This window comes from Arvicanthis niloticus, chromosome X (assembly GCF_011762505.2).
Source record: "Arvicanthis niloticus isolate mArvNil1 chromosome X, mArvNil1.pat.X, whole genome shotgun sequence".
NCBI classification, from domain to species: domain Eukaryota; kingdom Metazoa; phylum Chordata; class Mammalia; order Rodentia; family Muridae; genus Arvicanthis; species Arvicanthis niloticus.
Window position 1 is genome coordinate 65,641,535 of NC_047679.1, and position 11,442 is coordinate 65,652,976.

The following is an 11,442-nucleotide window of genomic DNA, read 5'->3' on the forward strand; positions in this document are numbered from 1 at the left end:
GGGTAAGGAGCCATCTTGAGTGTCATGCCAAATACCATTGGATTCATGTTAGTTCTAAAATTTACAGTGGTAGTCATTATAATTAGGAAGAAGTAGAATGACACTTGCAGTGTACTTGGCATAATTCTAATACCTCTCGAAATGTTTTAACCATACATAGGGAGCTTATGAATTTCCAGAATGCTGCTCTGCTGAGCATTTTGCAGTAGATACTGCAGATAAAATTACCCATGGTCTGAGGTCAGCATTTTTATTTTTTTCAAGCTTCAAAAATGGCATATATAGCTTGATCATGCTAGTTCTTTTTGTCCTGGGAATATTTTTATTCCTGCCCATTGTGTTAATGCTTGTCTTTAACAACATCAACATGTTGGTAGCCAAAGTACATTGCTTGAGCCTGAAAATGGACCCCCGCAAAGAGTTATTAAACTAACATGCTAGCAAGGCAAGGATGGGTAAGATTCTGCACAGAGCTTTACCAACCTAAGACAGAAGTACATTGCTTTTAGTTTTTATTGGATATTTTATTTACATTTCAGATGTGATTCCCTTTCCCCATTACCCCCCACCTAGGAACTCCCTATCTCATCCCCCCTTTTTCTACTTCTATGAGGATGTGCCCCCACCCACCTGTCCAGAAAAAGGAAGTAGGCTTCAGACATGAAAATGACTTTGAACTAAGACAGGGAAGTAGGCTCAGATACCTTACTCATCTTGATAAGCCCTTAGAAACAGTGATCACAGGAATGTTCAAGTAATTAGGTTTAATGCCTTGTTTTTCTCTTAGACTATTTTTGTTTACTGTCTTGCTTATTCCTTGACTATTTTCATCTATTGTATTGCCTGACCCTTAACCTAGAACCGACCTTAATACATGCATGTAATTAAAATGTTATAAAAGCATAAAGGAGGAGGAGGATGGGATGGGGGCTCTAGGGAGGGGAAAGGGGGAAAGGGGATGACATCTGTGTTGTAAATAAATAAAATATCCAATAAAAAGTGAAAAAAAGAATATGCTTCCTTTTTGCATTGTATTTTTTTTATCAAAAATCAAGTGTCCATAGGTGGTTGGGTTATTTCTTGATCTTTGATGTGATTCCATTGATCATATACCAATACCATGCAGTTTGTATCACTGTTGCTTTGTAGTACAGCTTTGAGTAAGGGATTATGATTCTTCTCAAAGTTCTATTGTTGTTTAGGATTGTTTTCAATATTCTAAGATTTTGCTTTTCCACATGAAGTTATAATTGCTCTTTCAAGGTCTATAAAAATTGTGTTAGAATTTTGAAGGGGATTGTATTAAATCTGTACATTGCTTTTGGTAGGATGGCCATTTTTATGTTAATTGTACCTATCCATGAGCATGGGAGATCTTTCCACCTTCTGAGGTCTTCTTTGATTTTGAGAAAGCCATTTATTAAAAGTCGTCCTCTTACTTCTACATGTTACCACAGAAGGTACATGTAAGTACACCCACCCACCCCCACACATATAAACATACAAGAATAAAGAAGTACAATAAAAATTAAGAGCAGAACTAATGGGAGTATTGCCTTCCAAAAGTAAGACATGTTTATATTCATGATTTAAATGTTTCAAAATTTACAAAAAAAAAATCAGTTAATCCAAGATGGGAAAATTTGTCATCAAATCCCAAATAGTTTGAAGGAATAAGGATTTAAATAGGACAAATATATGTACATAAGGCATATATAGTTTGAAAAGAAAATAAATTTTAATGTAGAATTTATTATAAAAAACAACTGTTTTAAATGAGGTTAGTTTTTTCCCCCACAGGTATAAATCATTAAAATAATATAGAAGGGATCTTAAAATTAGACTTCAGGTTGAGATAATATGAAAGCCATGGAAAAATTGAAACTTCAGCACATTTGATTAACAAAAATCTCCTTGAGTATATATACACACCATGCTTCTCTTTTAAACCATGGCTATTGCACTCATAATCTCACAGAAGCTATGGTTACCTATAAAATATATACACTAGATTAAGTCAGTAAAAACTCAGGAACATAAGGGAAAGGTGATCCTGAAACCCCACCCGTTACCAAAGTACTTTTAAAACTTGATTGCCACCCAAGAAATGAAAGGATCCTTTCCTCTAATGAAACTGAAAGGCTTCTATAAGGTATAGGACAACATTAAGCAGACAAAGTGGCAGCTTACAGAATGGGAATACTTTTTCTCCATCTTAATATCTGATAGAGGACTAATATCTAAAATATATAAAGAACTCAAGGAACTAGATATTTAAAAACAAATAATCTAATTTAAAAATGGGATATTAACAGAAAATTCTCAATAGAGGAAACTCAAATGGTTTAGAAATATTTAAAAGTGTTCAACATCCTTAATCATTAGGGAAATTTATGTTAAAACTATTCTGAGAGTCTGTTATACCTGTCAGAATGACAAGATCAATAACACAAGTGACAGTTTACGCTGATGAGGATGTGTACCATGGAGAAAGCACTTCCATTGTTGTTGAGGGTACAAACTTATACAGTTATTATTGAATATCAATAAGGCAGTGTCTCAGAAAATTGAGAATTGATCTACCCTAAGACTCAGCCATATCACTTCTAGGCATATACCCAAAAAATGCACCATTCCTGCCAAAAGGACACTTGCTCATTTATGCTTATTTCAGCTTTATTCATAATAGCCAGAAACTGGAAATGAATACTAGTTGTCCCTCAACCAAAGAATGAATGAAGAAAATGTGAAATATTTACACAATGGAGTTAACTCAGTTGTTAAAAAATGATTATCATAAAATGTACAAGTAAATGGATGGAACTAGACAAAAATCATCCTGAGTGAGTTAGCCCAGAACCAATAAAACAAATATGGTATGTATTTACTTATAAATGGATATTAGCCAATAAGTAAATAAAAATTAAGCTACAATCCACAGGGCCAAACTTGTTAGAAAAAGGGAATTGTGGGCTCTAGAGGGCACATAAGGATCTCCCTTATAGGGGAAATAGAATAGATTTTGCTGGTTGACTTGGGGTGGGTAGAGATGGAAGGGGGAGAGAATACCACGGGAAGGGTAGAGGGAGATCTTGCTTAGAGAAATGGCTAGAATTTAGGGGCATTTGGGTGGATAGCAACCTAGTGCCATAGAAAATTTCTAGAATCCTTGAGGTTGACTTTCTGGAGGATGTCTACCAATGGAGGCTATGGAATCTAAAAGGGCTATCTTTTTTAGCCAGACAAGTCTTCCAGTAGTAAGCTTAGTTTCATTATGTCAAGTTGTTGACTGAAGTGGTCTGGTAGAGATCTCCAAAGGGCCCAGGCTCATGCTAGAACATAAAGTTGCTCTCTGAAAAATGACTGTGAAACCCCATTGCTGAGGACAATATCCACAGACCTCACTGAATGTAGAGAGTTTGAGCTGGTTCCTGCATGGAGCCTTTATCCCTACTTTCTAGTCTCTTTGGTCTAGGAAGGTACTTTACTGTCTACCAAAAGAAAAACCTGGATACCAACCCAGTCACAAAACCTTCATCTTACAATTGGTCCTGCCTGAAAGTTTGCTGGGGCAATGTTGGCACAGAACTTGTGGTAGTGGTTAAACATTGTCTTCTTTAACTTGAGACCCATGACATAAACTCCCCAAATGGCCAGGAACAGAGAAAAAATAGCTGAGAGAGACATAGGGTAAAAACCAAACATGACTGGCATAAGAAAGAAAAAGAAAGATAAGAAAGAAAGAAAGAAAGAAAGAAAGAAAGAAAGAAAGAAAGAAAGAAAGAAAGAAAGTTTAATGGTAATCTGCTATGGTCACAGAGTAATGCCTTGTCCAGTTGTCATCAATGAGGCCTTCTCCAGCAGCATATAGGAGCTGGTGCAGAGACCCACATCTAGATACTATGCAGGGATCCCTCTTTGTAGAGCTCAGAGAGCATCATGGGAGACGTGAGGGAAAGGAGAGATTGTAGAAGTCAAAGGGGATGGAAGACAATAGAACATGAGCCACTGAATAAACTAAGCAGGCCTCATATAGACTCAGTGAGACTGTAGAGACAAACAGGGGATCTATTTGGGTCTATACCAGGTCCTCTGCATGTTTGTATGGCTGTTAGCTTGGTGTTTTTGTAAGGTTTCTACCAGTGGGAGCAGGTTTGTTTTTGACTTTTGCCTGCTCTTAGGAGTGTTACTCCTGTTGGGTTGCCTTGGCCAGCCTCAATATGAGGGCTTCTGCCTTATTCTATTGTATCTTTTCAAAGAAGAAATTGATCTTTTCTTTTCCTTTTAATTTTGAAAGTTTTGTATAACATACTTTAACCAAATAAATGTTCCCAACTCCTCCAAGATCTAATGTTCTTCCCTATGTATTTAAGGTTTTCATTCTTTTTCTTTTTCTTTTTTAACACCATTTAAGGGCAATTTTGAGTCCCTAGATGTTGTTGGATGTATGATCTTCCACTAGAGCATGCATAACTTAATAGGGGCTCTTATAGCAGCTAACAGTTGTCAATCCCCATTGCCAGGGTTAGAGTTGTGTATTCAACATTCCTTTCCATGATATAATTCAATCTGGCTTCATTTTGCATATTTTTCATGCATGTTGTCTCAACTACTGTGTATAAATATATGCAGTTGTCATGCTATAGCCAAAAAATAAGTTTCTTTGTAGTCTACCATCTCTGACACTTACATTGTTTGTGATCATGATTCATTATCAATAGCCTTCATTAAACAAAGGAACAAGATATTAAAAACATGTTCTGAGAATATCACAGAGCAAGTCTAGTGAACAAAAAAGGTGAAATACAATAAGTTAAATAAAGTCCTCTGGAACAATTTATTTTAAGGCTGACCATTTTATAAAATAAAGGAACACAAATGGTCACATGCTATTTTATGTGTCGTTTTCCTTATTTATAACATGAAGAAAATAACCTACATGGATTCTGAAATTTCAAAGTCAACAGAGTCTCAGAATAGCTCAACTAGATACTTAGACAATAGTACTTATGAAAAGAATGAAAAGTGAAGATATTGTTAGAATGCTGAGAAGAGGGGACAATCAGAGAGAATGAAAATACACTACCTTAGCTTTAATGGCAATGTATCAGTTTCCTATGGTAAACCACAAGAAAAGAAACATGTGACATATTTCAACACATTATAGCCTTGTAGGCTCTACTTAATTCATTCTAGCAAGCAGAATTCATTTATAATCATTAAATCATATAAAATTTTAGATTAAACTGTGTATTTTTAATACAACCTGGGTAAGCTAAATCTGTATATTCAATCTCTAGTTCCCAGCCTAGAAGCTCTCAATGTGATTCTGTATGGGGCTAGAATGCCTTGCAACTCATGGGGCCAGTCCAGAGCAAAAGTAAAGACCAGGAGATGTTTGAATTCCAAAATCTTGTCCTGAGACTGGCCTGAGTAGAGCTGGTTTTCTCCTTATTCTGAGACTGCATGTCCCAGCTCACACAACATCCTTGAGTTAGTCACATAGCTTGGTGGCCAAAAAAGGAAGTTTGAACTTCCTTTTTCCCTATAAGGTCATGTCTAGCAAGCACCTGAAATTCCTTTTTAAGCAAATGAAGCATTCCCAGAACCTTAGCACCAGGCAAGAATGTACAATGACCTTGAAATCCCTACCCACTCCTCAAGGTTTATATAGTGCTTATTTCCCCTCACCCCAACAAAGGAGAGCTGGTTCACTAAAAATAGTCTCAGAGAAAGCTGTTTTCTCTCCTGTATAGCATTCACTGACATATTAAGGTTCAGCCTAACCAACCTGGCTGGAAAAGCTTCAATCCTTCTAGGCTTGCCTGGTGTGCAACCATGATTGGATATCATTAGGGCAGAAGTAAACCTGGGATGGCAATGTTGTACCAGATTCCTTTCATCAGTGGGCTTGTGCAATTTATCTTCATGTAAAATTAAAATACACATTAGATAAATTTTACTTATTAATTAACTAATTTTTGTTGTGTGCATGTACACATGTGATAAAGAAATGTGTATGATGATTAGAGGACATGTAAAATTTTCATTAAAATAATTAGCTCAGATTATAACTTCTTATGGTCATTATTATAGGAAAATATTTATTTCACTACCAAGACAAATATTGGCTGTGTCCAATTTTACAGGAGAAAATTAGGACAAAGTTGAGGCTGTAGAAGTATAATTACCCAAAATTGTAGAGGATGGTATAGGTAGATAAAGAAAAACAAGTTTTCGTGCATGCTGGCTAAATCATAGATAGATAGATAGATAGATAGATAGATAGATAGATAGATAGATAGATAGTTGGATAGATAGACAGACAGACAGACAGACAGACAGATAGTCTCCAATTATATGTAGTCATTACAGAGTTTAGATTTTAAAATTATGAAGAAAATTTTAAAAAATTAAAGAAAAATGCTGAATACAAACACTGGGTGGTATGGTTCTCTCTGACACTCTTAAGCAGTAATAAACTTTCTTCACATATAGCACTTGAATAGAAGATACAGAATCAACTTCCTTATCATTCCCTCCTCTGAGCTATACTTTTATTCCTTTTCCTTTTGAGACAAGACCTCATTCTGTACTTTAAAATGCCTATAACTTACCTTACTGTGATCCCAGACTGGCCTCAAACTTGTGGACATTTTGTGGCCACAATTCAAATTCACAGACTTGTGCCATGACATTTAGTTCTAAAATATGTTATATCATATACTACATGGTTTGCCTTTGTGAGGAATTTTATCAATATAATAAATTGATTAGAACTATTTGAAAATAACTTTCTCCATAAATTTTTGTAGTTTGGTATTGTGAATCTCAACACTTTTTGAAAGAAGTATTATGTGAAAGTAATATGCTGGAAATATGACAAACTGAGTTCCTTGACATATAAGGGGAAAATTTCTCAACAGGTAATAGAAGCAGTTTCAATTTTAGGAAAGAACTATGGGAAATTTTTCCATGTTTGGAAAGTTAAAGGAAGATCGTACTCAGACTATAAAGGTGGTAATGACCTTCTAAAGACCTATTGTCTCTTGAAAAGCATAGAAACAAACAGAAATGAGTAAGTTAAAAATAAGCAAATATTAAGGTCCTGAATAAACACAAGATTCATGTACAGATGGAGTCTGAACACCACAGAATATTATTAAGGAATGGGAACGTATTTGGTAAAGATAAAAATAATGATGGAAGGATAGCTGATGGAAGCTGAACATAGAAAACAAAAACAGCCTCAGAGGAGATGATATGACTTTAAAATATAATGTCTTGTAGAAATCCTAGCCCATTATTTATCTAGATATTCTCCATTAATACCTCTAGCACACACTCTACATCCTTGCCCTTTACACATTCATTAGTCACATTTCCCATTGATTGGTTTTATTCTTCTTTTGATGCTCCAAGAACTTAATCATATTTGTTACTTTCAATTTTGATATTTATCAATTAATAGGGAAAGTGTGTTTTAACCAATTCTTTGAAAAACATCTCTTGTTATTCATGCACAAGTTGGATGGCTGCTTCAATGACAGAAAAGGCATTCATTCTTAGAGTTATGCGTGTTTCACCCAATATTAGAATGCTGTGTGGAGTGGTTCAACACAAACATCTTTTATTCCCACTGTGAATCAGATTAGGAAGATTAGAAGGAAATATTGTCCTGAAAGTAGGATGCTAGACATTTCTTCAAGGATATTATAATGTGGCATTTGATGTTCTATTGGGATTTTAACAAGTTTTGCATGGTCAAATTTCATTAAGAACCTGGCCTTCTTCCAAGAATATGTTTGTCCCTCTCATCTGCCATGGTATCATCACTGTAAGAAAGTTTCACCTCACCTGTTAAATCATAGCAGAACATTTTTAAATTGCTTTCATTTTGCTCATTAGCATGACAGTGTTTTAGACAAAACCAGAACTTTAGACAGAACAATATTAATCACAGATATGACAGTTAAAGAAGGAAACACATATTTCTATAATATACAAAATGATAAACTTAATAATTAAATTTGATATCACTTATATCATCTTGCCAACTAATACATGATGCCTAAAAGAGTCAACACACTTTATTCTGAGTACCTTGGGAAACTTTATACAGTAATATTTACAAGTTTTTCTTTCTTGTGATTGATATTAAAAGGTAAATTAATTATTAACTGGGTGAATTAAAATATAATTGATTTTTGTTTCTTTATTCATTTGACATCAAAATTTCAGCCTTCCTGTTCCTCTCCTTCCAGTTCCACCTTCACATAGCCCTCTTCCATTACACTGTCCACTTCTCTACTGTGAAGGGTAAGCCCCCACTCCCACCCCACCCCCCACCACTATGAGTATCAACTTGCCCTGGGATATCAAATCACAGCAGGACTAAGTACATCCTCTCCAACTGAAGCCCAAACAGGCAGCCCAGCTAGTGGAAGGTGCACAGACAGGCAAGTAACATAGTCAGAGACAACCCTGCTCCAATTGTTAGGGGACCCACATGAAGACAAAGCTGCACATCTGTTACAACTGTGTAAGGAGTCTCTGTCCAGCCTATACATGCTCTTTGGTTGGTGGTTTAGTCTCTATGAGGCCCCATCAGCCCAGATCAATTGACTCTATAAGTCTTCTAGAAGTATCCTTTACCACTTCAGCCTTTTCAATCCTTCCCCTAACTCTTCCACGAGTTTCCCCAACCTCTGCCTAATATTTGGCTGTGGGTCTCTGCATCTGTTTACATTAGCTTCTGGATGAAGCCTCTCAGAAAGCAATTATGCAAGGTTTCTGTCTGTAAGCATAGCGAAATATCATTAATAATTCATTCTTTTCCATGGGGTGTGTCTCAAGTTGTGCCAGACACTGGTTAGCCATTCCTTCAATCTCTGCTCCATTTTTATCCCTGTACATCTTTTAGGCAGAATAAATTTGGAGTTGAAGATTTTGTGGGTGGGTTAGTATTGCCCTTCCTCCACTGAAAGTCACCTTCTCTCCTGGACACAGGAGGTGGCCAGTGAAGTCTCCATATTCCCAGTTGCTAGGAGACTCGACTAGTCACAATATAGACTCCTAGGAGCCTCCTCTGTCCCAGTTCTACAACCCATCACAGAGATGAAACCACAATGATTTCAGTTCTCATTTCCATTCCTCTCTCCCCTTCCCTCCTCACACATTATCCCCACTCCTTGTTCCCTCCCCATCCCCAAACCTCCTGCCACCTAGTTCACTTCCTCTATCTACCTCTAATGTCTATTTTACTGAGTGAGATTCAAGCATCCTCCCTTGAGCTCTCCCTGTTACTTAGCTGTTTTGTACCTATGGATCATAGCATGGTTATTCTGTACTTCATGCCTAATAAGCACTTATAAATGAGCACATATCATGCATGTCCTTTTGAGTCTGAATTATGTCACTCAGAATGAGTGAGTTCCATCCATGTGCCTACAAATTTTATAATGTCTTTGTAATAGATGAGTAGTGTTGAATCATGTAAACGTACCCATTTTTATTCATTCTTCAGTTAAGATTGTTTCCAGTTTCCAGTTTCATGCTACTACAAATAATAAATAAAGTGAATCCTATATATTCTAAACTAGCAGTGAATTATTGGTAAATGCTGTTTAATATGTTTCCTCAACATCAGAGGCCTGTATTAATAGAGTATCTATAAACTGAAACTATAGTTCAAATAAGTTGTGCATTTGTAGTGTGTTTGGTCAAAATATATTTTTATTGTTCTGATTGTTCTAAAATCTAAGTGTCTGATGTGACCAGAAGACTTTCTTATTTTGGAGCTTCAATAATATATGGGTATAGAAATATTAATTTAGAGGTCATTTGACTATAAACATTTTGTAAAATAATAGTAATAGCTTTTCCCCTGAAACAACTGGGCTCCCCAGTTACCTCAGCCTTTGTTTATCCATAGGGTTTATACTACCAGCTATGGATTCCTTCTTGTGGAACAGGCCTTAAAAACAGTAAGACAATTGCTAGTTACTCTCTAACATTCATGATACTGTTGCCTCATTGGACTTATCTTGCCAGGTACATCAATATTATATCCTACAGGATTCACATGTGGTAAGAAATTTAATGACTGTTCTCCCACAGTAGCCTGCATAGTACCTTCTGGAGACAGCTAGAATGGGAGACAATTCTAAGTCAGTGTCAGCTTGATTTGTCCATATCTTTTGACCAACATGTGTAGTATTTTCAGCAAGAATGTCACTGTCATGTTCTGGTGGGTATGCAATGGGAATAGAGGTAGCTTGTATAGTCTGTGGGCCCTTACACAGTCCCCTGACTAACAATTTGAAGGGAGTTTTTTTTTTTTTTTTATACCTGTGGGCCTTTTGTTTGGTACCCTCTTTTCTAGTAAGAACATTTCCCTCCCGTGTTTCTATCAAATCTTTCTTTTACTCCCTATCCTCGAACTCATTCTATATCACTACTATACATCATACAAAATTTAAAGCTATGGAGTCTACTTAGTGATAATACTATGAACATGGATTCATCCTCTAGATCATGGAAACATATTTTGGGTCCAATTTCAGAAGGAAACTGATACTCTTCCCACTTCTGGCAGCCATCACTTGCCAAGAGCCCTTCAGTTAGGGGTGGGATATTCTAAGCCCCTCTCTGATCTATGATAAAATTTGGCTGACTTAGCCTACTGAAGATCTTATGCATGATATCATAGCCTCTGTGAGTTCTTGTGCTCAACAACACTCTGGTGTCAAAACGCATTTTTTTTTAACATGACTGGAAAAATGAAGCCCTCTACTGCTGCTGGAGATTACAATCTTTCCAACTCTCTTCCACAACCTTTGAAAAAGCCACATGAAAACCTACTATTTTAGGAGCTTTCTAAAAGATATACATATATTAAAAAAGAATTTAATCAGGAATTATGGTGCCTCTCTACCTACAATGACCATCAGCCTAGTGATTTGTGACCATTGGTTCAATAGCCCAAATGTTAATGGGATTTACCATATACTTTCTTACTGAATTTAAGGTCTGCTTCCCAAGAAAGAAGTCTTCTTTGCTACTGTTAACTATATCAAGAACATATTACTGGATAGGTCATTGACCTTAGAAGAGAACTTAATATTATTATTTTGCTAAATAGACATAGTATTAAACAGCCCCTAAATATATCTCCATATTTATATATGAGTAGAGCTCTCAACCTCACCAGAAAAGCCTCTTTGTAGCAAAGACATAATTTTAGGAAGTTTATAAAATAATATTTTTACATAACTTTTATGACTTTTTCAAGCACCTTTAGTGTCATCTACTCCTCCTCCTCCCCCTTTCCACTGTGCCTCCCATCACTTCCCCACTTAAGCATCTTTTCTTCTTCCCACTTTGCCTGTGTACAACTTCTATTCTACTATCCTCTTCACTTAATCTCCAATGGCCTCTTTC